This window comes from Peromyscus californicus, unplaced genomic scaffold (assembly GCF_007827085.1).
Source record: "Peromyscus californicus insignis strain IS unplaced genomic scaffold, ASM782708v3 Scaffold_9__1_contigs__length_137607984, whole genome shotgun sequence".
Classification (NCBI taxonomy): Eukaryota; Metazoa; Chordata; class Mammalia; order Rodentia; family Cricetidae; genus Peromyscus; species Peromyscus californicus.
In genome coordinates, this window is record NW_026294617.1 from 47,793,156 (window position 1) to 47,821,025 (window position 27,870).

A 27,870-nucleotide genomic window follows, 5' to 3' on the forward strand; every position below is an offset into this window, starting at 1 on the left:
TTCCAGAAATTCAAAGCATGCACAATCACGCCTGACTATTAAAAGACCTCTTTTAATATGAAGAAAACTAAATTTAAGAAACAGAATGCAAGAAGCAAAGGTAAAGCAAGAGGTTATTAAAAGATACTAAAGACTGTAGTCACAGCTCTAAGAAAGGGAAGAGACAAGGAAGAAGAAAACAAATTTTTCCATGTAGTGAAAAAAGGATGAACCCAGAGCAGTGGTTCTCAACCTGTGAGATCTGACATCTTGGGGGCTGAACGGCCCTTTCATGGGGGTCACTTAAGACCACCGGAAAACACAGATATTTACATTATGATTCGTAACAGCAGCAAAATTACAGTTATGAAGCAGCAATAATTTTATGGTTGGGGGTCACTACAGCATGAGGTACTGGATTAAAGAGTCACAGCATCAGGAAGGTTGAGACCCACAGGGCTACGGAAAGCTGCTGGTTCAGTTGACTAAGCGCTTACACACGAAAACTGCCTCCTCGGTGACAGGATGACAGAAATACAGCAACACATTCCTATCCTCCTGTCTCTGAGGAGGCAGGGCCAGGAGGAGCCCTGGAGCTTGGCCAGGCAGGCTAGCCCCATCAGTGAGCTCCAGATTCAGTGGGGACAGTCTCAAGAAGAAGGGCGAAAGGGCAATGCTGTAGTTCAGTGGTAGATCGCTTGCTGAGCTCAATACAGGGCCCTCAGTTCAATCCCCAGACCTACAAAATTAAAAGCAAACAAAATCTCTGGGAAAAAAAATAAAGTAGAAAATGACTGAGGAAGACATCTGATGTCAACCTCTTAGCTTCAAACAGTTACACCCTAACCCCAGGCTCCCCCCCATACATTCAGTAAACTAGTCCACATACACAAAGTAAAATGAAAACCCCAGGTAAAAAGGACACAGTGGTGGGCTGGGGAGATGACTCAGTTGGTGAGATGCTTGGCAGGAAGCATGAAGACCGAGTGTAGATTTCCACCACTCACAGAAATGGCAGGCCCGGTGTCACATGTTTGTAACCTCACTGGGGTGGGGGATGGCTAAGTAGAGACAAGTAGATTCCTTGAGCTCCCCAGCCACCCAGTCTAACCAAACCGGTGAGCTCCAGGTTCAGTGAGGGAGCCGGTCTCAAAAACTGTGGCGAGAAACTGAGGGAAAGTCCTGAAGTTGACCTCTAGTTTCCACACATCTGCGCGCGCGCGCGCGCGCGCACACACACACACACACACACACACACACACACACACACACACACACACACACACACTGGCCTAGGAGAGATGGCATAGTGATTAAAAGCACTTGCTACTTTTGCAGAGGACCCAGGTTTGGTTCCCACCACCACATGACTCACAACCACTTGTAACTCGAGTTTCAGAGGATCTTATGTCCTCTTCTGGTCTCTGTGGGGACAGACATGCGGTATACTTTCATACTCGCAAGCAAACACTTATGTCCCTAAGATAAAAATACTAAATAAAACATTTAAACTATAAATACAAATTTAAACAGAATACATATAAACCTTCAGCACAACCAGTAGACTAGCTATGGGACATATACCTTCTGAGTTGAATGAGAGAAAAACAAACAAGCAAAGTAAGCCACCTATTAACGGGAAGATGAAAAGGAGGGGGGGGAAGCAGAGAAATGTATGGGAAACGGAAGACACACAAGACTAGAAATGGGAAACGGAAGACACACAAGACTGGAAATGTAAACGGACATCGGAGTGGGGCAATAGCTCACCTTAACCACAGGGGCTTTCACGGCTTGGCCTAAATTTCTGCCATATGCTACTTACAAGGCTCACACCTAAAACAAAACACAAAGTGTTTAAAACTTAAGAAACAGGAAAGTCTGCACCAGGAAAATGCCAATCAACAAACTAGGTCTAGAGTCCACAGCTAACCATCCACATCATGTACTCTACACGAGTAGCATTTAAAAGAAACCAAGAAAATTTGTTGCTAACAAAGTATCTATTTGAAATATCTCTTTATAGCCACTCTGTTTTGTGTGTGTGTGTGTGTATGTATGTGTGTGTGAGTCTGTGTGTATGTGTGTGTGTGTGTGTGTGTGTGTGGATGTGGATGTGACTGCACGTGTGCATCTAAGTGTGTAAAGGCCAGAGTTCAACAAAAGCACCCAAAGAAAACATAACTTAATCATAAAGCTACATCACACACACACACACACACACACACACAAAGCGTCAGTGTGGGGAGCCAGACCGGCCCAAGACTTCCTTAGCGGTCCCGAGGAAAGGACCGGGAGCCAGTTTGGCAAAGCTGGTCTCAGGCTGGAGCCAGTGCTTCAAAGGAGTCAAGGTTGAGACTTCTGGATACCCGACGCTTCCCCTGGATTGTGGTTACCAGTCCTTGGGCAGCTGTCTGAGGTAGTCCACGTTCTCTCCCGACACTGTCTACCTTAGCTCTCTGCTGACCTTGCCATTTTTCCTCCTGCACACAGTATATAATGATCTAAGAAGCTGTACTCAATAAACCTTCTTGGGCCAGGTATGTACTCAATAAACCTTCTTGGGCCAGGTATGGTGGCGCACACCTTTAATCCCAGCACTCGGGAGGCAGAGGCATGTGGATCTCTGTGAGTTCGAGGCCACCCTGGTCTACAGAGCAAGTTCTAGGACAGCCAGGGCTACACAGAGAAACCCTGTCTTAAAAAACAAAAAGAAAAACAGCAAAAGCTTGTTTGCCATAAGTCATCAGCTTCTGCAAGACCCCCTGGTCCCGGCTATTGCTTGTCTTCTTTAGTTCTCATTTTCTCTGTTTCTCATCCCTGCTGCTCCCACTCAACACCTCATTGTTCGGGATCCTTATTCCTGCTGGTGTGGGACACTACAGTATAGGAAGCAAAGCCTGAAACATCTGTTTATGAATCCAATCCCACACCATCCAGCCTGGCAAGTGCTGGGTTGACAAGTGGGTGTCGCTCTGGTCGTCAAGATTTTCCCTGGATCTCTCGAAGTGCTATATCTGAAGTCTGTCTCCACCAAAACCCATGTTGGGGCTTGGTCCCCAATGTAATAGAGTTTAAGAGATAACAGAGGAAGGGGCTCCATCCTCACAAAGGAACTTATATAGTTCCTAATGAAATGAATTAGTCATCTCAAGTTAGCTGTTACAAAGTGGCCTGTCAGCTCCCTCAGCCCCTCTTGCCCACGTGTTCCCGAACACATACTATTTCCTTGTGCTTTATGTAAAACTCATGCTGGCATCATGCTTTCTGGTTTCTAGACCCATGAGCTAAATCGATCTGTTTCCTAAACATGACCTAGCCACAGCAGTTCGTTCTAGCAACAGAAAACAGCCAAAGACACTAACAGATATATCCAGCAATGAAAAGTAAGGATGAGTGTTGCAGATCGGATGAATACCTTTTTTTTTTATCTTAAAATTATATTTGTTTGTTTTGGCACATACATGGCTGGGAACTGGAGAACAACTTCCAGGAGTTGGTAGAGAAGTGGTCTTGGGGATGGCGCTCAAGCCATCAGGTGACAAATGGTTACCCACTGGGCTTCCTCACTGGCCAGTAATCGTTTTTTTTTTTTTTTTTTTTTGAGAATTTCATACATGAGTATTGTATTTACAACATTTCCAGCTCTTCCTCTCCCCTCTACTCCTTCCTTGTCTCATCACTCCCTCTCAAACTGACCTTTTATTTATGTACACACACACACACACACACACACACACACACACACACACACATATGTATGTATGTATGTGAGTTTATCCTGTTAAATCCATTTTAGTGTTGTTTATATGTGTATATATTTAGGGCTAACCACTTACGATTTAGATAGCCTTTCAGGGGGCTTGTCCTTGGAGAAGTCTGATTCTCTTAGCAGAAATTAATTGCCTATAGCCCTTCGTATCAGGGTGGGGCCTTGTGAGAGTTCCTGTATCTGTGCTGGCAGGTCAGCTGCTGTTGGCATTATGTAGGTCATGTTCAGGAGATTACACTGGGATTTCATGGGTATAACTTCCCTGTCATGTATAGCAGACAGTGTCTCGCAGCAGACATTCTGGCCCTCTGACTCTTATCTTTCCTTCTTCTGCAACATTCTGATCCTTCAGTATAAAGGCTGCATTGTAAATATATCAATAATTCTGATTTGATAAAAAAAAAATTAGCACCTTTTTTCCCCAATAAAAATGAGAAGAAATACAGTTGGCCTTCAGCATCTACAAATTCAAACAAGTGCATAAAAAAAGAAAATGCTGAGCGTGGCAACAAGTACCTGAAAATTCATTATTCGAGAGGCAGAGGCAGGAGAATTGAGAGTTGAAACAATCCTCAGCTATATAGTGAATTTAAGGTCAGAACCCAGTCCAAACAATTCTCCCCTTGTTGCCTTAGTTAGGGTTTTTATTGCTGTGAAGAGATACCATGACCACAGCAACTCTTCTAAAGGAAAACATTTGATTGGGCACCTTATAGTTCAGAGGTCAGTCCATTATCATCATGGTGGAACATGGTAGTGTGCAGGCCGACATGGTGCTGGAGAAGTAGCTGAGAATTCTACATCTTACCCAGGCAACAGGAAGAGAACTAAGACACTAGGCAGTATCTTGAGCATATGAGACCTCAAAGCCCGCCTCTACAGTGACACACTTCCTCCAACGAGGCCACACCTACTCTAACAAAGTCATACCTCCTCATAGTGCCACTCCTTTTGGAGGCCATTTTCTTTCAAACCACCATACTTTGAAAACAAACAAAACAAAAACTACCACTACCCCTAAGATATGTCTGTACTTCTGTATAAAACATGCACAGACTTATTTTCTGTCATTATTCCCTAAGAAATATTGAGAAACAGCTATATATTCATGTTGTAAAACACTGCATTGGGTTCTTTAATTTGTGCACAGATTGCATACAAACATTACACCATTGCACATAAGGGATTTGAGCCTGAGAGAACCTTGGTGCCCACAGGAGTCCTGAAATCATCTCCTACATGCACTGAGCGGGGCCCTTCTTGTTTTTAAGACTGTATCAAACGTTTATTTTAAAAAAAGAAACTGATACTAAGTTACATATTGTGCTGGCTAGTTTTATGTCAACTTGATCGGAGCTGGAGTCATCTCAGAGGAAATAACCTCAATTGGCAAAATGCCTGCCTAAGACTGGGGTGGAGGCAAGCTTGTAGGACATTTTCTTAATCTGTGATGATGTGGGAGGACTCAGACCATTCTGGGTGTCACCAACCCTGGGCTTGTGGTCCAGGACGGTGGTGGCACACGCCTGTAATCCCAGCACTCAGGAGACAGAGGCAGGCGGATCTCTGTGAGTCCGAAGCCAGCCTGGTCTACACAGTGAGTTCCAGGACAGCTAGGACTGTTACACAGAGAAACCTTGTCTCGAAAAATAAAAATAAATAAATAAAAAGAAAAGAAAAAAGAAAGCAGGCTGAACACATCATGGAGAGCAAGCCAGTAAGCAGCACCCCCTACCGCTACTGTAACAGCTCTGGTCTCCAGGCTCCTGCTGGGTTTGAGTTCCTGCCCTGGCTTCTCTTCTTGTGATTCAGTATATGTAAGCCAAATAAACAGACCCTTTCCTCCCCAAGTCACTTTTGGACATAGTGTTTCATCACAGCAATAGTAACCCTAACTGAGACACATATGCCACTTGGCAATCCTAAAACACCCAATACAGGCTACATTTTTCTTTTTTTTTTTTTTTTTTTGAGACAGGGTTTCTCTGTGTAGCTTTGCACCTTTCCTGGAACTTGCTTTGGAGACCAGGCTGGCCTCAAACTCAGAGAGATCCGCCTGGCTCTGCCTCCCAAGTGCTGGGATTAAAGGCATGTGCCACCACTGCCCAGCCAGGCTACATTCTTTACCCACAACATTAATTCCAATGTTATTAACTCCAGAAGTATAACTTGAAAAACACATGTTTTAAAAAATCTATTTAGGACTGGAGATATGGTTCAGTGGTAGAAAGCTTGCCTAGTGTGTGTGATTGCTCAGCTCAACTTCCAGCAAAACACACACACACACACACACACACACACACTTACAAATACAACCCATAAACTTAGAGAGTCTCGATCACATTGTAAATTATTTTTTTAATCTGTAACTGTACATCAGCAATGTAGTACATTTCAACAACTTAGTGCTTCACCAAGTCTCATTTTGAAAATTATTTCCTGGTGTAGGGGCAGGAAGTATGTTTTTCTGCTTTAAAGAATGATGCATAGTTTAAGGAAACAATTCTAGTTGATAAGGAGGTGGCCTTATTTATAGAAAAACTAAAGTTAGACATATTTGAAATCACAGAATTACAAAACTATCATTTTGCAACATCTCACAAAACTGATTCAAGTGCTGATAGGAAGCAGCATTTTGTTCATCGGATGGAAGGCTGGCTGAGGGAGTGGGCATATGGTGTAAAGAATTCCACAAAATTCTTCTTTTGTGCAAGCACTGAACTACTACAAAGCTCATGTTGGGCAATGAGGGTGAAGATGTCACCACCCTGACCTGACCAACTATGGCAACCTTGTAAGTGACAGGAGAGCGCCTGTCTCCTTATGAGAGAAGGGAAAGTGTCCAGTGTTATTTCTGATGCAACCTAGCCAAAACTGTCTAAAAGTAGTCTGATCCAATGTTAGAAGAGCTCAGATGACAGAGCAAGCTAATGAACACCACGTGCAAGTAATCATACAAACAGTGGGACTATGAAACAACCAGTATGGTCCCTACTGAGACTGCCATGACCCCAGATAATCTAAGACTCTAGACTGTAAGAGAATAAGGACACAGAACTGTGATGTGTGATTCTAGTTTGAGTCCTAGGGAAATCTGAAGACAATCTAGGCAAGAGATTTTCAAGAAGTATAATTCTTTTTTAAGCATGATAACATTAACTAGAACAGAAGGAAATGTCCTTTGATAAAGACAATGTAGTAACAGCCGTGTGATGGGGTATTACTCAGCTATAAAGTGGAGCATTGCTACATACGTTAGCTGGAAGAGTTCTTGACATGCATGAAATCAAAAATGTCAATTAAAAGCAACCAGATACCAAGCACACATATTGTATTACTGCGTTTTCATGAACTATCCAGCAAGGGAAAATGCTATAGCAGTAGGGTAAGTAACTGCCATACTTTGGGTTTCTATTGCTGCATCAAAACACCATGACCAAAAAGCAAGTTGAGGAGGAAAGAGTTTATTCAGCTTACAGTTCCACAGCACTGTTCACTATTGAAGGAAGTCAGGACAGGAACTCAAACAGGCCAGGATCCTGAAGGCAGGAACTGATGCAGAGGCCATGGAGGAGTGCTGCTTACTGGCTTGCTCAGTCTGCTCTCTTATAGAACTCAGGACCACCAGCCCAGGGATGGAAACACTCACAATGGGCTGGGCCCTCCCTATCAATCACTAATTACGAAAATGCCTTACAGCTGGACCTTATGGAGACATTTTCTCAGTTGAGGTTCCCTCCTCTCAGATGACTTTAGTTTGTGTCCAGTTGACACAGACGAGCCAGCACAGTAGCAGTGGGTAAGGGGTCAGAGACTAACCTGAGAGGGGCCTGAGGGGAGGGAGAGATGATGACAGTTTCAGAATTTGATAGTGGAGACGGTTCCACACCATTAAACTTAGCCACACCACCGCATTGTATACCCGAAATAACTTATGACTGTATGAATTACACACCAATAAGGCTGTTAAAATCTCAAGTTTCCTGTTTTTAAAAGCCATACATTGATGTACTTAAGAGTGCCAGGATACCTGTGTTTATTTTTAAGTAGTTCAGTAATAAGGCAATTAAAGAGTTAAATTCCCTTCTGCATACTTTTCTGATGGAGTACAAAATGGTAAGACCTCTATGACTACAAAATGTACCTTTTTGTTGATGGTCAAATTTATTTCACACACAATTGTGTGTGTCTGAAATGATGTGTTTTTACAACACAATCCATTGCAACACTGCTAGAAAAAATAATTATAAAAACCCAGGTTAGCACCAATGAGGGTGTATGACACATAAATCCAAATGTGGAGTATTACACAGCTATTAAAAAGGGAAAGAAAATAGCAAAGATACCCTGTGTATATGGGTATGAAAAGACTTCTAGACAATATGAAGTAAAGAAATTAGAGGTGGAATAAATAATACTAACACTTTTTACATTTATTTCTGCTGCATGCATGTGTTGTGTGTGTTCATGTGCTCACATACACATGGAAGTCAGAGGACAATTTGTGGGGGTCATTTCTCTCCTATCATGTAGGTCTGGTTTGTCAGGCTTGGTGGTAAGGGCTCTTATCTGCTGAGCCATCTCATTGACCCTATCATACCAACTTTTGTAGTAGAAAGGAACAGAATTTTAAAAATATATTTATGTGTGTGTGGTGGTTTAAATGAAAATGGCCCTCATAGGGAGTGTCACTATTAAGAAGTGTGCCCTTGTTAGAGTAAGTATGGCCTTGTTGGAGGGAGTGTGTCACTGGGGGCAGGCTTTGAGGTTTCAGACACTCCAGCCAGGCCCAGTGTCTTTCTCTTCCTGCTGCCTGCTGATCTGGATGGAGAAATCTCAGCTCCTTCTCCAGCAACATGTCTTCTGTGCACTGCCATGCTTCCTTCTATGATGATAATGGACTAAACTTCTGAACTGTGAGCAAGTCTCAATTAAATGCTTTCCTTATAAGAGTTGCCGTGGTCACAATGTCTCTTCACAGCGATAGAAACCCTAAGACAGTGTATATTAGAAAAGTAACAGAAAGATACATGTGGTAGATGGGAGAACAGGGTAGATCAGAAGAGAGGTGAAAGCAATACTTTCTAATGTCACAAGCTGTAAATGCTTTAATAAATTGCTTTACTTATTCTTTATAAATATATATACTGTTTGGTTGGTTGTGTCTTGTTTTGTTTTGGAACAGGGTCTCACCTTGTAGCTCTGGCTGTCCTGGAACTCACTATGTAGACCAGGTTGGCCATGAACTCATAGAGACGCATCTACCTCTGCCTCCCAAGTGCTGAGATTAAAGGCATGTGCCACTAGGCTTGGCTATAACTTTAGATATTTATCCAATGTACTATGATCATGCTCACACCCTATTACCCTGTTACCCCCTCCCACTTCTGCTGACTCCCTCTTCTTCCCAACTAGTCTACCTCCTTCCTCTTCCTTCTTTTTAACCCACTGAGTTTAATTAGGGCCACATTATGAACATGGGTAGGGTGTTATTTACTGGAATGTGAGCAACTTAGCCGGTGGTTACACCACTTAAGAAAATAACACCCGCTCCCCTTCCTGCAGTAATATTAACTGCCAAAAGCTCTTCCTGGAAGGGTAGGGCTTCATGAGACCCTCTCCCATCCATGATGGAATGTTCAAGGGCCTGATGTGCAGGCATCTATAGCATATGTTCATGACAGGTGCCATGTCCCTTATACCTAGCCTTCAGCTCTTACAACCTTCCTGCCCTCTTCCATAATGCATGTCAGTGTCTCAATCACCATCCTCACAGAAGGAATTGGCATCTCAGTTACTGAGCCCAAAATGTCTACCCTCTTCCACTTTCTGCTCATTCTCAGATGCAGCTGCCTCTAATCCACAGATGTAGCAAGCAGTCTTAGTGCCTGGGACAAAAACATCTGGAAGTAATTCAAACAAACCTAAACTACTTTTTTTCAATGGAGGTTTCTCTGAGATTTCAACATGCATTCTCTAATGATATAATATGCAATGTTTATCAAATTATTTACACAAAGAATCTATTTTAGCTGTCAGTGTCTCTGGCAGGGAGGAAACAGTTCAGAGAAATCTGGTCCTGGAAAACCTTTATAGACATCCCTTTGAAATGGTTTCTATTAATTATTTTAAGTAATAGTTTGAAGTAAATACAAATTAGCTCAATTACTTTGATGTGTTTCAATAAAAATTAAACATTTATTTTCCCTGTGACACAGCAAGTCCCTTCTAGTAGAACACTTACATTAATGTGTGTGTACAAAACACCACCAAGTAATGTGTAAGCAGGGTCCAAGTCCTCATGATTGAAGGATCCTCCCAAAATAAACAAGGCTCCTAACAACACTCTATTTAGGCCAACTCCAACAGGGAAACCACCCAAATACCCTCTTGCAGTTGGAGATAAACACCAATAGCATTGTTACTCACAAGGAACCAACTGCTACCTGGCGTGCTGTCCCAGGGACCAAGAAGAGCAGACACTGTGCTTCCCAGTCACACAAGGCTGAAAAGCAGACAGTGGCAGAACACAGACTTCTGGTGCCCCAGGGGAAGAAACAGATGTGAGAGGGCTGAGGGGATGCTCTAGTGTTCTGCTCATGCTCTGGTTTTTCATCTCTGTGGAGCTACATGAGTGTCCTGTCCATTATTTCTTCTTAGAACTCGTGTCCTTTTTTGTAAGTCACACCTGAGAACCTAGCAGTCACTGTCACAGTCAGTGTAGGCAGATGTCTCCACAAACCAGCTAGCTCAGGGCCCAGCTTTGGTAACAGGAGCGCCAAGTTGTTCCAACCAGTTCCCATCATGAGAGCCTCATCAACGGATGAGCTTTCCTCCCATCTCAACTGGTGAGGAAACAGGGCTCAGGCAGAGCCACAGGCTCACACGAGGTGGAAAAATTCAAATAGGACTCTGCATGTCCCATTTCGGGGACAGTAGACCTCAGGAGTCTGCTGTCAGACCACTGTTTCCTACCCTACAGAGGCCCTTGTGACCAGAGCAACTGTGGGACAGGGTTCTGCATTTCTTAAAGTCAGCCAGCCATGGCACACACAATAAGCAGCCTTACAGCCTTTATGCATGAAGACTGAAGGTTTCCACTCCCAACCTGAAGTGAGTTATTAACAATAACTAATTTGTATAGATATATTTTATTTCATAATATATTTTATTTCACATCCAACATCCTGAGCCCTGTAAGGCTGACAGGGAGGAAGACAGGGAAGGGAATGAACAACTAAACCATAGTACAGGCTTTTGTGCAGAAAAAAAGCTGCGTAAGAATCAGGGTCCAGCATCGACTTCCAGGCTAGAGTAATTACAGGTAAGAGGAGGTCAGGGAGATTGAAAGGTTTCCTTTGGGGGCCCATGGTTGGCCACTGCCGGGGCAGCCAGTAAGTCAGTTCAAGAATGTTAGGTGATGAACACCTCTTGCAGTCCACAGCGTAGACAGGGCAGGAATCGAGGGAAACACGTGACTGGTTCTGAAAACCAAACTACTTTAGTTTTGGTAATTGTCATAGTTCAACCAAAATGGAGGTTTACAAACCATATGGCATTCCCTCCTTTATTTTTATTAGATAGGTGAAAAAGAGGGTATAGCTGTCATTTTTGTAATTACCTTTTGCTGGACAAGGGTAGTATCCTAACCAGGAGGACTTGAGGCATCTTTGGTATCAGAAATTTTGAAAGAAGGTTTCCTTCAAGCCAGCTACCTAACATCTTTCCTTTGATACTTGAGACTCTAAAATCATTTAGGAGATGGACATCAGGTCACGGTGGCTATCTCTACCTGACATGGGAGCACAGAAGGGTCAAGGTCTCTACTCTTGCTGACTTTTATGCATTGGAGGAGTGATCAACAGGACAGAGATATATGGAATTTGACTGATGCAGGATCAACTCTGAGATGTGGTGTCTGACATGGTCTTAGTCTGATTTTGTGTAAGCAAGAGACACATTGGCAGAAATATCAAGAATATACAAAGAGGGAGTCTTTTGTTTTGTTTTGTTTTGTTTTTGTGTGTGTGTCTAAAATATGTAAATATTTTAAAAATACTTTGTTTGCAATTAGGAAAAGTATCAGAGTCCTATAATCTGATTACACCCAAAGAGGATGTATTATTCTATCTGGCATGTTAGTGGGCCATTCTCAGGTTTATTTAATAGGGAGGCCTTTAAGGCATGGATCATTTGTCTATATTAAAGTGTATTTTACACACACACACACACACACACACACACACACACACACACACACACACACACATATATATATACATACATACATACATAATCAATTATTTTAATCTTTGGTTATACTTTCCTGCTGGATGTTTAAATTATAAAACATATATAAAATTTTTCTTTCCTTCCTTCCTTCCTTCCTTCTTTCCTTCCTTTCTTTCACTGTTACGACCAGTTGGATATCGATCTCCAGGGGTCACTTGGGCTTGAAAGGAGCCCTAGCTCAGAAAGAAAAGGGCACATGTGCCAGGCCCTGCAAAGGGTTAGCCACCTAGTACTGGTTGCAAATGTGCCTCCTCAACGCAGATCCATTATGCCTATACCAACTCTCCCCTTGGCAAAGGGTGGCGGTCTCTAGCCCTTTTTTTTGAAAACCAGTTTTATCATCTGCTAGGGATGAGTTGAGGCCTTGCTGACTGGGGCTTTTCCTGGAAACCATGCAGGCATCTGCTGTATGAACTCTCCTCTTGGCAGAATGTTCACTGCTTAGGACCCAAAGTTCAGAGTCTCCATGGCTTCTCTGAACAAGAGAAAAGGTAACTTGTCAAAGCTGCAGGATCCTTTGAGAGATGGTCCAAAGTCACCTGGGACCTAGGTGACTTTGAAGGGCAATGGTCAAAAGCATTAATCCTTTTCTGCTGTGCACATAGGCACGGGTCCAAACATGGCTACTGAGCACCCAGGTCAGTTATGCCAGTCTGGTCATTTTAACTTTTGTGTAACATTTCAATAAAACTTAAACAAAATCCGAACATTTTAAAATAATCTTGATTAGACATATATTTGTGTTCCTTTAAGCTAGTCCTTATAAATGCTACCTAGAGTAGATCAGTATCTTATGAGAACTCTATTTAGAGACTTGATTGAACTTTGGCCTTTAAAATTTTAATAACCTTTAATTATCATACACTTATCATCTCTAAATCGCTTCCCTTACATATCTTATGTAATTTATTCCTTTCATAGTTTGCCTAGGTTTCCCATCTCAACTTGGAACAAAGCATAATCATACAGAAATCATTTTTATTAAAAATATGTTTATTCCTACACCCTTTTCAAGACTTAATGTTGAGTTCAGAGAAGTCAGACTAGACCCAGGACCTTGAGCAAAAGCAGAGAAAAGGTGGGGCAAAGAGCACTTAGCCTAAGGCGAAGAAAAGCAAGCCTGGATGTCAGGTAGAGAGAAGGGGCATTAAGACACATGGGGTATAGCAATCTCAAATGGCCTGTGGCAGCTCACTTCCCACTGGTGGTGGCCTGGCCAGCACCCGAGAACACCTTAGTGTCAGGACTCAGCATCTGTGTTTTTCCCTGTCTCAACTCTGGGTCCCTGTGACTTTTTGTGGGCCCACCAAGTCCTGCTATCTCCAAGAGCAAGCTCCTAGTATTAGAGACACACAGCTGCAGAACTTAAGCTCCCTCCTTTAGAACACAGTAGGGACATTTATCCAAAACAACTGCCTCCCAAACCAAAGGAACCCTCCGTGGAGGTCTAGTAGTACCTCCCCCTTGGTTTGATTACTGGAAACACACTGACCTTATCACCATAACACATGACCTCATCACACTAGAGATACTCAGAAAACATTATGTGAGTGTAATTTTTTTTTAAGTGCACTAGAGGTAGCAGGAGACAAATAGATATGGAACAAGAAAAGGTGACCTGAGGCATGCAGTCTGGAAACAATTTCCCAAGAAGGCACAGAAGTGCATTCATGGAGCGGAGTTGTAGGCAAAAAAAAAGCAAAGAACTATATAATCTCTCCCAAAGAAGGTGAGTGTATATCTTAACCACAAGGAAGAAGAAAGTCCACTCTAACTGGGAACACCAAAATAACTCAGTCTTTCCTCAGCTTCCAGGTCCTTGGTTTTATAAGCCTCTGATGTGGTAGAAGTCTGTGAAAAAACCATGAGGGTTGAGGAAGTGTGCCCAGGGTCTCTGGCTTGCTGTCTTTATTATCAAGAGTATTTGTCCAAATGGTATTACAAAGAGAATTACTTTGTTATTTGATCTCACCCACCAAATAGATGAGACTGTGAACAAGTCATCTAAGCACAGAGTCCATGAATAAGAAGACTGAGTGCTCAGTGGGGAGGGAAGTTTTGTTTGGTAAGTCAACAGGACCAGGACAAGGCAGAGAGATCACACAAGCATCTTTGTGAGCCTGGTCACACTTTTGTAAATGACTAAACTCAGAGATTACCACTTATCCTGCAGTCTTAAGAAATCAGTGAGTAGGGCAATGGACTCAGATCTAAGCATAGTAAGGAACCCCAACTTAATGCCAAGAATTCTGGCACAGTCAGCAGGGGTCCTGGAGAAGGGAGGGGCTTACCAAGGGAATGGAATGAGATGCAGAAGTTTCAGTAAGAGCATGTCCAGGAAGGAGGGACCAGCACCCCAGGGGGAAGCCAAGAGCCCAGTATGGAGGAGGGCCACTAGGACTCTTAACAGTATGGTAATGTGGCCTCAAGAATTTACACAGTAGGACAAAGCCAAGAGTCCCCCAGAAATCTAACAAATAGGGCAAAGCCTGAGTGGCTACCAAGAACCTAAGAGAGGAACATGATGGTGGGGAGACCCAGCTACAAATGGCCATGGCCTGAGCATCTCTGAGGTGACAGAGATTCTAAATAGGATAGTAAATGACAGGACAGGTGCCAGAGCAAAGTGCATTTATAAGAGGCTAACTTTTTACTTTTAAGGAAGACATAGGGAAGACATCAGAAAGCAAAAGCAGGTTTTAACAGGGTTGCTGTAGATCTCCTGAAAGTTAATCCCATTACATAGTTTTGAGTTTGGATCACCAAAGTGTTAAGTCACATATAGAAGAAAGAGATGGGCTATAAAAAAAAAACTAAGACAGCCCAAGATCATTTTAACTTTGGACTTGAACAGTTTTCCTCAGTATACCTGCTGTCTTAGTTACTACGCTATTTCTGTGAAGAGACACCATGACCAAGGCTACTCCTGTATGAGAAAGCACTTGACTGGGGACTTGTTTACAGCTTCAGAGGTTAGTCCATGATACCATGGCAGACAGCATGGCAGCAGGAAGGTGTGGTGTTGGAGAAGTAGCTGAGAGCTGAGAGCGACACCCTCCTCTGTAGGTAGGCAGAGAGACACAGAGGGACACAGAGACAGATGGACACTGAAACTTCAAAGCCCACTCCCAGTGACGTATCTTCTCCAACAAGGCCACAACTCCTAATCCTCAAATACTGCCATTCTCTAGAGACTGTGCATTCAAATATATGAGCCTAAAGTGTTCTTCAAACCACCACACTTACCACTGAAATTCCGACAACAAAGATACAGACCCACTTTAGTTCTAACACAGGCACTACACAGCAGTGTTAGATTTAATAATCAAAACCATCCTGTTTGACAGAAGCTCGTGATAGCAGATGAAGGAAGACAGCAGGTATTCTCATTGAGACTAGAAGAGTTTAGATACAGCTACCTCCAAATAGTTCAAGTAAGGTAGGTCTGGGGAGACTTGAAGGACCTAAAACTGTCTTTATCTGCAGTCCTACCAAATGTCAACATCATTTTCTCTTTGAGAAATATACCTAGCAACCTTTTAAACATCTCTCAAAAACAGCAGGATTTGAGAAATATAAAGTACAGTCTTGTCCTTAAAAAAAAAAAATTATGAAATCAGCTGGTTGTCTTTACTTCCCAGACACTTACTATGAAAAGTTTCTAATTTATTAATGATAGTAAATAGATTTATTAATGATACCAATGTTTCTCTATCAATCTGGAGGGCTGGGGATGACAGGTATTCTAGTTAGGATTACTACCGCTGTGATAAAACACCATGACCAAAAACAAGGTGGGGAGGAAAGGGTTGATTTGGCTTATACTTCCACAGCACTGCTCATCACTGAAGGAAGTCAGGACAGGAGCTCAAGCAGGGCAGGAACCTGGAGGCAGGGGCTGATGCAGAGGCCAAAGAAGTGCTGCTTACTGGCTTGTTGCTCATGGCTTGCTCAGCCTGCTTTCTTATAGAACCCAAGACCACCAGCTCAGGGGTGGCCCCACCCACAATGTGCTGGGTCCTCCTCTATCAATCATTAATTAAGACAATGCCATGCTGCTTGCAGCCAGATCTTGTGGAGGCATTTTCTCAATTGAGGTTCCCATGTCCCAGATGATGCTAGCCTGTGTCAAGCTAACACAAAACTGTCCAGCACAACAGACACAACCTAATTTTGTATAACAGGCCCGATTTATAAACAGATAGAAGACTCTGACCAGTAAAATAACTTTAACAATTATTCTGTAATTTAGCAGGCATGTCCCAAGTAGAAATAATTTCTATAACTTTTTTTTTTTTTTAGTGTTACAGTAAGTGTCCATCCAGCAAGTGATGGCTTCACCCAGTGGGAAATACCAACAGCATTTGAAGAAATCTAATCACAGGTTTTATATATCTCATTTAGTAACAGGATAAAACAAAATCATCTGTTTTTTCCCTAAAGTCAATTTTTGGTAAGAATAATGATCTGTTAGAGATGTTTATACAAATTTTTACCAGAAATCATATTAATTTTTTTAACCAAAGATTTATATATATATATATAAATCTTTTATATATATATAAATATATATAAATCTTTTATTTATTTATATATATATATATATATATAACTCTTATATTTAATAAAGGGAAACTCAGGAAGTCACATTATCTCACAGAAGTTAGTTATTATCCCAAATACACTGTAGAAGAGCAGTACTATCAACAATGCATTTATACTGCATGACTCTGGGTCTGAATGACTGAGGAAAACACCCAATGATGATGATTTCCGGCCTCCACATGCATGCATATGAACTTGCATATGGCCACACACACAAATAGATAAAAAATTAAAAAAAAAAAACACTTTTGTGATTTTATTTTCTGTTCTCTTCAAGAGAAAGTGGAGTCTGGTAGGGGAAAAGACATGGCCCTGAAGTGTCTAGCACATAGTATGCACTCAGTGCAAGGTAATACTGTGTAAATGTTGGCCACTTGACCATGAATAAATACACATTTCCAGAACAAGCTGGATCAGAAGTAGACTGGATTTGCTGACGTGTGCTCACTCTCCTAACCACCACCTTATTCCAAGAGGCTACATGACCAGTCTGAAAGGAACAGAGAGTAAAAAAGCAAAAAACAAACTCAACTAAAATGTAAACCTAAGCATGCTATATTCAGGGTCATCCAAAGGGGTGTGTGTGTGTGTGTGTGTGTGTGTGTGTGGACTATTACAGATAATTAGTGAGCTCTGCTGATGAGCTTTTCAACTTTGTGTGTGCAAAGACACACTACTGTTGTGGGGGGCAGAAATCTTAACTGTACAGTATCCCACACATATTAGGTTTAGTGAAAATCACCATTACACATATCAGTCGTGTCTATTATTTATAAAGAGGGGGTCCCCACACAGCAGTAACTGAGGGAAATCCCATAGGAGTCATCTTAAGCTATCGCACTAATTCATAAAGAAACACTATAAAACTCTACTCCTCAGCTTCAGTTAAACACTGGTCATCGTCACAGCACAGCGCTGCGCTGTTTCTGATGGACTCCTCTGCCACCTGACCACCACTGTCCTCCCTCTCCTTGAACCCAGGGCTCACGCTGCTGTGTAAACAGGAACCAGGCTACACCCCAAACCAACCAGATCAGTTTCTGAGGGTGGAGGGACAGCACTGGCACTGTTTTTAACTCCCAGATGACCCTAGTGAGTCATCAGAGGCCGGCACTACCTGGGATGTGAGAACCACAGAGCTCCAGTCACCTTACCAGATTTCCTGATTTGGGATTTTTAAACACTATCCCCAAGTGACTCATGGACTTAGAAATTTGAGAAGCTTCAATTACCAACTTGTACAAACCTTTTAACCTTTGAAGCACTGTTTAATTTTTCTATGAAATGGCAACAACAACGCCTTCTGTGTGGGTCTTCTGTGGAAACCACGTGAACAGAACACAGCCAATATCTAAGTGGGACTGGTACACAAGAGCTAAGTCGGTGTACTGCTGCTATCAGCACCCACACTCAATGCTTCTAGCTCTTCTCTGCCTGTATTTGTTCTGTTTACAAAATTTGTAGCTGCTCCCGAGGGGTCTACCTTCACCCTCCAATTAGCCTGCCGTCTAGGCCAAGGTCTCTGGTTTCTCTAGAAGGTCAAGTGCCTGCTGTCCCAGGCGTTCCTGGAAGAGATCCAGCTGCTGCAGGTGAACTCTGGTTCCTTTCCCCACATGCTCTGCTCTCTACAAGCCTTCTTCTACCCCACAGTCACTGTGCACTGAAGTTCCGTTCTTCTTTTCCAGGCATGACTTGTACCGCTACAAGCCCTCCCTTAGCCATCTGCAGCGACACTGAAATACAAGAGCCTTTGCCACCCAATGCCACCCAGGACAGCAGTGAGCACTGAGACACTTTGAGAGATATGCATATGTTTTATTTTTACAATTTGTGTGTGTGTGTGTGTGTGTGTGTGTGTGTGTGTGTGTGTGTGTGCGCGCGCGCTCACGTGTGCATGCATGCACGCACACCAGTGCACACATGTAGATGTCAGAGGACAACCTGTCAGAGTCAGTCCCCTCACCCCACCGTGTGGGTCCTGATGTCCAACACTGAGCCATCTCGCCAGCCTGCTATGCACATTTGGTAAGTTTATATTTGTTTCCTCATTGAAGCACAGTTGGGCATCCATGGGAAACTGACTTTTATTTACTCAAGAGAGCAACTGGTATATTTAGTGAATTTAGTAATGCTGAAAAATGAAATACATTTTACTCTGTCCGAGCAAAGAAAGGCTTCACATTAAAGACTTCCTCTCTTCTCTATTTCCCGTCTTTACATTTTCCCCTCTCTATCATTTTACCAACAGCTTGGTCTAACACTGCAGCAGGTAAGCTTTCTTCATGTTTCTATTTGTGTGATGTCGTGGTAACCATGTGCATCAGTCACTAAGACTGGAACAGTTCACTTCTAGGTAAGGGGCCTGGGGTTCGTGCCCAGTAACTCAGGGACTCAGAGCAGGCAGTGCTGGTCTGGAGCTCCGAGTGCTCTGCCTGTCCCAGTGGAATCTGTAACTACTACCCTGCAGCACCCTTATCCCCTGGCCTGCTAGCCTCCTGCTTTCCTCCAGTGGGGCCGCCCCTTTATTCTTCCTTGGTGATGGAAAGTGGTCAGCGTTGAACCAGACCTTCAAAGGAATATCTGGATACAGACGCATTCTCTTTCCATGAAATCACATTCAGCTCTTCCAAATTCTTAACCCAGACAGTTTCCAAAAACCTTCCCATCCAACAACCTTTCCCCAGCCAAGGGGAAATTGCTAAGGAATAATGTTAATGAATCTATATCCCAAGCAACCCTGAAAATGTTGCTGAGCACTATGTACACAGGCATTAAGGACAAAGGACAGGAGTAGTGACCATCAGAAAGCAGCAGACACTCACTAAGACTGTCCAACCCATCTGACTGACCTCATCCCACTTTATTAGGGTTCCTCCAGAGAAGGTCCAGAGAAACCCGAGAGAACACAAAAATTAGATTCCATGATGAGAGCTAGGTGCTTAAAGGTCCTTATGAACAAAATAGAAAATTGCACATCCAAAGACAGACGCTGGATAGCTCGGAATGTGGCTTCGTGTTTATATAAAGTTTTAATTGCTCAATTTTTAAAGAGATTTTACCTTTAACTGTGTGTGTGTGTGTGTGTGTGTGTGTGTGTGTGTGCGCGCACTTGAGTGCAGATACCTGCAGATGCCAAAGGCACTGGATTCCCTGGAACTGGAGTTACAGGTGGTGGCGAGCCACCTGACGGGGGTGCTGGGAACCAAACACGGGCCCTCTACACGAACAGTACTCTTTCTCACTCTGAGCCATCTCTCCAGCTCCTAACCTGCTTACTTGTTAACAATGAACCTGAAATATCCATTGACTTTAAGGAACCACCCACACTGAGCACCCTTCCCTGAGACTGCTGCACATTTCAGTAAGTAGTGAGTTTAAATACCGTCATTTCGCTGCCGTGTCTCAGCTCTGCGCCTGAAGTCCCAGCTGGCTGCTGCTGCACCAGAGTCAGGTGTGTTCTGAGACATCAGGGAGAAGGACTTTCATCCAAGCCTGATGGGAATGGAAGCCTGCTGCCTCTACGTGCTGGGTAGAAGATGAGTGGGCTGTTAAAGAAAAAAAGTTTTCAAGCATTATGTACTGTTTACCAAGAATGTTTTCATGTAGTTAAAGCAACCCTGAAGATAGTACCCAAGGGTTTATTCTAGAAGCGGGGCTTGGTTTGTGCAGGTCCTTGGCTAAGAAGCAGACAGAATCAAAAGCAGCAGGAACTAACATTCACGTGCAATTTTCATTTTGCTTCTGCCCACCTTTACGCATAATGTTACTCATTAACAAAGACTCCACCCACTCTTGATCATTTGTGAGGTTAGGGTTTTATGTTGGGGGGAGTGATGTTCTTATTTTGTTCTTATTGTTGTTTGTTTTGCTTTGCTTTTAAAGCAAAGTGACTCTGTAGAAGTCTATAGCACTCGGGAGTCTATGGCAATTTATAAAGTAACATTTTGCAACACTAGGTTTTCAAAGACCAGAACAGCTCACGAAGAGATGGACCTACAACCTGAAGCTTTTCAACTCCAAATACTGTGCCCATTTTCCCAAAGCAAGGTGCCTGCTTGGGAGTCAGACCTCACACCCAGGTCCCTGAGCCTCTAGATTCCTGGGGAGGGACCAGAGGAGCTAGAGAGGGTACACCTCTGCATTCAGGGTGGACAGACTGAGAGTGACATATGGCAGAGCAGCCAGGGGAAAAGGGAGCAGGCTGCCAGGGCAGCAAGACTGGAAACAGGAGCAAAGAGCTCACAAATCAAGCAGGTTACAGCAAAACACATCTGAAAGCTGGGTAAAGCTTTACCCACCCGAAGGGCACACGAGAGCTGCTCCAGCTAACATCCCATCTTTACCCTGCATCAGGACTGGCGCAGATCTGTCATCCATCTTCTCCATCAGGCTAAGCCATTGTCTGTCCTTTGTTACCTGTAAATCTTTCATTCACTAATTCATCCATGCATCTCACAGGCTATCCTGTGTTAGAGGCTAAGATAGCAATGTGGAAGACAAGCACACCCCTCAAATTGCTGCCACTCAACACAGCGTAAGATTTATGACTTCAAGTTTAACCTGCACCTCATGAGTGAAACCCATCTAGAGAAAATTGGAAAGGTCTCTAGTTCAAATGTCTTCAAATTAGCAATCGGCGTGAAGGGCAGGGAGCCAAGTTTGTGCTCTCAGCCTGTGTTGACGCCCAATAAAGGTGCATATTACACAGCTATACCAAGACAAAGAAACTGGTACTATTTTAATACTATGGTAATTTTTTTCTTGGGGTGGGGGGCCTGGGAAGATGGCTCAGTTGCAGCAAGCATGAAGACCTGTGCTTTGGTCTCAGCACTCATGTAAAGACCTAGGTTCAGCAGTACCTGTAATCCCAGCACTGGGAGGCAAGGGGAACCCTGGGACTTCTGGCCAATCAGTCTGACCAAACCAGTGTGCTCTAGATTCAGTGCAAGACTGTCTCAAATAAGTAAGGTGAGAGCTGGTAAGATGGAACAGTGGGTAAAGATGCTTGCCACCAAACCAGATGTAACAACCTGATTTCAATCTACACAGGGAGGACTGACTTATCCTGCAAGTTGTCTACTAACATCCATATATACACCATGACATGTGGGTGCCCACACCGGTGGTAGTGTGGCAAACTTTAATTCCAGCACTTGGGAGACAAAGGTATGCAGAGCTCTATGAATTGAAGGCCAACCTGATCAGCAGAGTGAGTTCCAGGACATCCAAGGCTACACAGAAAAGCCCAGTCTCCAAAAAAGAAAAGTGAAGAGCAAACAAGGAATCGAGATAGCGCCTACACACACACACACACACACACACACACACACACACACACACACACACTCACACATATATGCACAATAAAAAGTAACTGGGTAACTGTATTTCAAAACCAAAGTCTATAACTAAGCCAGTAGCCAAATATAGTTCCAGATCCGAGAACACTGTTAGAAGCTCCAGATTCATGGTGGGTTAGGTGGCTGCAGACTGAAGAAATGTTTTAAAGGCAATGGTATGTCTTTATTCTAACTTGTACGAGTATATTCAAAGTGTACAGCTTGGGAATTTTTCAGAATCCTATGTTCTGTCCAAGGAGTGGCAAAAACTTTCTTTGCCTCAAAAAGCAAGATAGTAAATATTTTCTTTGCAGGTCGTATGTCTATCTTGGCTACTGGACTCTTGGTTTGGGTTAAAACAATGGAACCACAGGCAACCCTAAGCAAAGGGATGCAGCAAGGTTCCCCACAGACAACAAAACCCAAGGATGCTCAGGTGCCTTATAAAAACATAGTGCCATATTTGCATATAATTTATACAGATCCTGTATTATTTTGAGATTTGATTTTTATTTTATGTGTAGGAGTGTCTTGCCTACATGTAAGTGTACCACATATGAGCAGTGCCCATGGAGGCCAGAAGAAAGCATCAGACCTCCCTGGAACTGGAGTTAATTACAGTTGTAAGCTGCCATGTGGGTGCTGGGAATTGAACCCCTGTCTTCTAGAAGAGCAGCCAATGCTCTTAACCACTGAGTCCACAATGTAAATGTGATGTGCACAGCGGTTCTACATATTGTTTAGAAAATGATAAGAAAGGAATGTCTGTGGAAGCCCCTCGAATGAGCACCTGAGTGGCCATGCCCTGCCCCTGAGGAACTCTTAACAGTCAGGCCCCATCCACAGAACACTGTAAAGCTGCGAAGGTTGGACCCAGCCTCTCCAGACTCAGGTGGCCAAACTCTGCCCTACAGAGTAAAAAGACTGAGCTCAATTCTGGGCTTGAAATCCCACCAATCCCCACCCTGGAAATCCCCACCCTGGAAAGCTCTGCTCCAAGAAACCCACTATCAGGGGTTCTTCACCTTCCTAATGTTGTGACCCTTTAATATAGTTCCCCCTTTAATATGTTGTGGTGAACCCAATGAAAATAAAATCATTTTCACTGCTGTAATTTTGCTACTGTTATGACTTTCAATGTAAACGTCCATGTTTTCTGATATTCTTAGGTGACCCCTGTGAAAGTGTTGTTCAACTCCAAGGAGTGAGCCACGGGTTGAGAACCACTGCCCCACATGAAGCCTGCCTCCTGCTCAGCTCCCTGCTGCTTGTTGTCTGCACAGTGGCAGCCACCCTCTTGTGTCTGTGCCAATAAATCTCTGGTATGAGGTTTATTGTGCAGTGTGGCATTGTGGTATTGGCTCCTGACTGCCAGGACACCTTTTCCCCTCCGAGCTGTAACACAACCTGTACATTTTAGGACATACAGTTTTTTTCTAAATATTTCTATTCCGTGGTTGGAGAACCCTTTCCCCTCAGAGCTGCAACATTTACAACCTGTACATTTTTAGGACACACAATTTTTTTCTAAATATTTCTATTCCATGGTTGGCAGAATCTATGAATATAGAACCTACGCACCCAAAAGACTAACTATATTTATCAAATAGATATCAGTTCAGAAATATTTGCCCTAGCTAGATTCATGAAATTCATACCTCAAAGCATTAATAAAATCTCCAGAGATTTGCCTTGTCTTTTTTCCTTCATAACCCAAAGGAGTCATACAGCTGAAAAGGAGTCCCTAGACTAACCAGTCACATGTTCCCTACATGAAATGGTTCTGGGGTGGGCAGACCTAGCTGGGTACTGTTACCTCAGCTGTGTATACAACAAGACGGCAAAAGGCCTGACTTCCTAGTTAACTATGTTCAGGGTCAGAGACACATGACAGAGGACATTTATAATCTGATTTGGCTTTCTGGTATTTACTCCTTAATATCACAGGGCTTCAAGAAGCAGAAATCTTCTACAGCTCTTGGGGCTAGCCCTAGTTCACCCCTTTACCTCTCCTTTCCTCTAATTCACAATAAGGCAAGAATCCTGCTACTAAAAGCAAATCAATGCTTATACAACTTTTATTAAAATAAAATCATTTTCCACACCCCCCATGGAGATGTTGCCCAACAGACTGCTGAATTATAATTCTGAAAACATCTGGGTATGTTCATTTAAGAGTATCTTGTTCAGTTGACCTTACCCATGAGATGGTACCATGGGGCTCTTTACCATACAGTAGTTCCTATCACACAGCAAGCTGCACCAGGCAAGTGTACTTCGCCTGTATGATACAGAGATAAACAGGATAAAGGCCTGTTCTGAAATGAGATTCCCACCTTCACTATGACAGAGGAGAGCTGGAGGCTGGGGAGGTATGTCACCCACCCCACCCAGAGGAAAAGTAAAGCATCTGGTGAAGAATAAAGAATTTACGCTAAACTTGAGGTTGAATATGATCTGCCAAGTTATCGAGTTTTCCTAAAGTACCACAGTACATAAGAAAAATTCAACTTTTGGGGAAAACATTATTATCCAAAATGATTTAGTAAAGCCTAAATCCTGCACCTCTTCAACCCTTCTGGGGAAAGAAGCACACCAGAATATACTCAAGTTGGCAGCTTATGTCAATGATACCCAAAAGCCAGACAGGGTACCCTAATGGGCATTTCCAACTAATCTGGATAAATTCTCAATTCAAATTAAAAACGCATTAAATCCATGTATACAGTTTCAGATTAAACAATAGATAAATGTGTGTGTGTGTGTGTGTGTGTGTGTGTGTGTGTGTGTGTGTGTGTGTATATGAGAGGGGGGGTAATATTTCTGTACCCTGTGCTTTAGTAAAGCAGAATTACTGCAAACAACCGAATGTAAGAAGACACTGTCTCTCGGAGCTGGAGAAATGACTTGGTAGTTAAGAGCACTTGCTCTTGCAAGAGACTGGAGTCCAGTTCCCTGTGCTCATGTGGTGGTGGATCAACACCCATCTGTAACTCCAATTCTGCCGGATGAAACGCCCCACTTCTGACCTCAGGAGGTACCAGACATGCCTCTGGTACACGTACATACATGCAGGCAGAACACACATAAAAACTTTTTAAGAAAATCTTTTTTAAAAATAAGTATTATATCAAAACAGCAGCGTTATGACAGCTAAAACCGGTGTTCTATCCCCGGCAAACTGCTTTAGGATATGTTATTAGTCCTCCGCAGGCTCCTCGTTTCTGGATAGGCCTTGATGCTTTCCTCAAGTCTCTGTTCTCTGTTTGCCTCATGAGCTAACTGAGAATCGTATTTGAACACTCTTGATAACGGACTATTTTCAATGCTGCAGTTCCCCAATGGCCATTCATTTTAAACAAACCTTTGAACGCGAAAGAGAAAACACCACACTCATTCTCTCAGTAGGTAGGTCCCTTTTTTGGAGAAATGGAAGTTCGGTATGAGGTGTCAACACTTCAGAGGGCACGAACTCCCTGCTTCTACTTCAAACACCCAGAGCTAAAACACAAATGTGTTCTGGGTGAAGACTGCAAACTCCAGTGGTCCTACCTCCCAAAACGAACGGTTGGGCAATCTCTTCCTTGGCAGTCCCGTTTCCTAACAAAGAAACCGCTTCTCCCAAAGGCTGGCAATGTGAAAAATACAATCTACTCGGCTCAAAATCAAACCCGGCCTTGTAGTCCTACATGCACTCACAAACACCGACTACCGCTATCCGTGCTGGCTGCTGGCACCATCCTTTCCATCCTGGAAAAAGTGAGGTTCCCTCCATCTAAGATTTCCTTTAAATGGCTTTGCATGTTCCCTCGGAGCCTTAATCCTTGGGAGTTTTCTCCTTCCACTTTCCAAATCTCCCATTCCCTTCCTCGGGTCCATCTTCCCCGCCATCCCTCCCCATAAAGCATTCTCCTACCCAGGGGACCACCACCGGCCCTTTTCCCGCCAGGACTGTGCGAGCCTCCGGGCCTGCTGCGGGTCCACCAGCGCGCTGACGCTAGTCCCAGCTTCTCCTTGGCGCACGGTGACAACCAGGCCACCCCCGAGGCGTACAGCGCCCGGGGGCAGGACAGAATGGATCGCAGGGGCGGCGACCTGGCCCGCCACGCGCACCGGGCGTCCCTCCAAGCGGCCCGGGTCCCTCGCCCGGAGCCTCGAGAGCCGGCCGGGAGCAGCCGCGGAGGCCCGGGGCCCAGGGCGTGGCAGCTCGCGGGGAGGCGCTCCGCAGACCAGCGGCCGGGGAGCGGAGCCTTGGGCCTCGGAGCCGGGGACCCCCGCGTCCCTGGAAGGCTGCGCCCCGGGCAGGGCCGCTCCGCCGCCGCCCAACCGTCTCCCCGCCCCGCCCGCCCCGCACTCACCTCCGGCGCGCCGGCACCCGCTGCGATGCTGACGGCGCTGGCTTCCTGCGCGCGCGCACGCGGGCGCCCCGCAGCCGCACGCACGCCCGGTGCGCGCTGCCTTCCCTCACGCACGCGCGTGCGGGGTCCCCGCCGGCCCCCGCAGCCCAACGCTGGCCTTGCTGTGCCCGTCGGCCTCGGCCCCGGGCGCTGGCATCTCCCGCCGCAGGCTCCTCCGGCCTCAAGGGCAGGGCTGCTTAAGATTCCCCTGCTCTTCGCCGCGCACGTGCCCTCTGCCACAAGCCGCCTCCATGCCTAGCCCCAGGGGCAGGATTTCAGCACAGGGCTCGCCGGGAGAGAAGGAAGTCTGGGCAGGAGTGCCTCGCTCGCTCCCGAGGGCCGGGTCTCCCGACCCGGGTGCAGGGACTGAAAGGTTCCTTAGGTCTGTGTGGGTGGCAGGCTCAGGGTGTCAGTCGCTGGCACCCGACCCGCACCCCTTCACCCCCAACTGCTTCTAGAATCAGTCCATTCCTGTGGACACTTGGCCAGCCCCGCCCAAATGGTGCTTCCCTGGGGGAGAGAAGGGGAGGGAAGGGGAGAGGAGGAGAAGGGAGGGGTCATGATAGCTGGGTGTTACTATACTGGCCCTGCTTATCCCGGACTTTGGGTGGAGGTAGTTCCATTCCAAAATAAAATTCCCTGTTGGTTTTTTTTTTTCGTTTGTTTGTTTTAACCAAAGGCCCCTGTCAAGAGTGTCATCTGAAAACAAAGTCTTGTTCTGGTCTCTTGGGATTCGGACTGTAAACAGCTTGGCCTCACTCCACCCAAAGGGAAGAATCCTTCAGTGCACACCTACATACATGCATGCAAAATTCAACAATTTAGCAATCTACAAGAATGGCTTTCCTACTTTTTCCTAGATACTTCAGATTACATTTCCTACACCAATGACTTCTACACAAGCAGATTGGCGTTATAACTTTTGAGAAACTAGAATTCTATAACGTCATCTAGTATGGACACCATATTCAAGTTTTCCCAGTTGTCAGAAAGTCACACTGATTTCCTAGAAAGGTGATCTAATAAAGGTTGGAATGTTGCCTCTATGAATCTGTGTAGAATATTGACACAGCACAACCTGTTTTCCTATCGTAGCAGTACTTTTGGAAGTTGCTCAGTTTGTCTCATGTTTTGCCCCACCCCCACCCCCAGCATGATTTAACTTACCTTTAGGTCTAGAATTTAAGCTGGAAGGTTCTTGAACCAGAGGTTTGATGCAATGGTAGGACTCCTTCGTGCATTCCATGGTGGTTCCCATGGGGGAGAATATGAAATTTTAAACACAATCTCAGTTGTCTCAAAACTAATACCACTGAAGTAAGGAGAAGTGTTCTCCATTTTTTTCCATTATAAACAAGGATGGAGAGTATTTCTCTTTAGTGGTTAATAGGTAATACGTCAAACGAAGATTTTAAAAATTCTTTGGAGGACAGTGTTTTAAATTCCTTCAATAAAAGACAGTACTTAAGACCAATGTGTAGATAAG

General features: G+C 44.2%; 1 protein-coding gene across 3 annotated transcripts in view; it reads right to left on the reverse strand.

Moving 5' to 3' along the window:
• Positions 1–26,477, reverse strand: part of B3galnt1 (beta-1,3-N-acetylgalactosaminyltransferase 1 (globoside blood group)) — a 29,698-nt gene extending 3,221 nt beyond the window's left edge. Inside the window, exons 1-3 of one of the 3 annotated variants that reach the window (XM_052731967.1) lie at positions 26,346–26,477; positions 20,031–20,193; positions 1,750–1,815 (exon numbers count right to left, since the gene is read on the reverse strand). The gene's annotated coding sequence lies outside the window, so the exon portion shown is untranslated. Of the gene's footprint in view, positions 1–1,749; positions 1,816–20,030; positions 20,194–25,903; positions 26,221–26,345 lie in introns of those variants that run through there. The other 2 variants (XM_052731966.1, XM_052731968.1) reach the window with 2 other exon arrangements.
• Between the last annotated feature and the right edge of the window lie 1,393 nt (positions 26,478–27,870).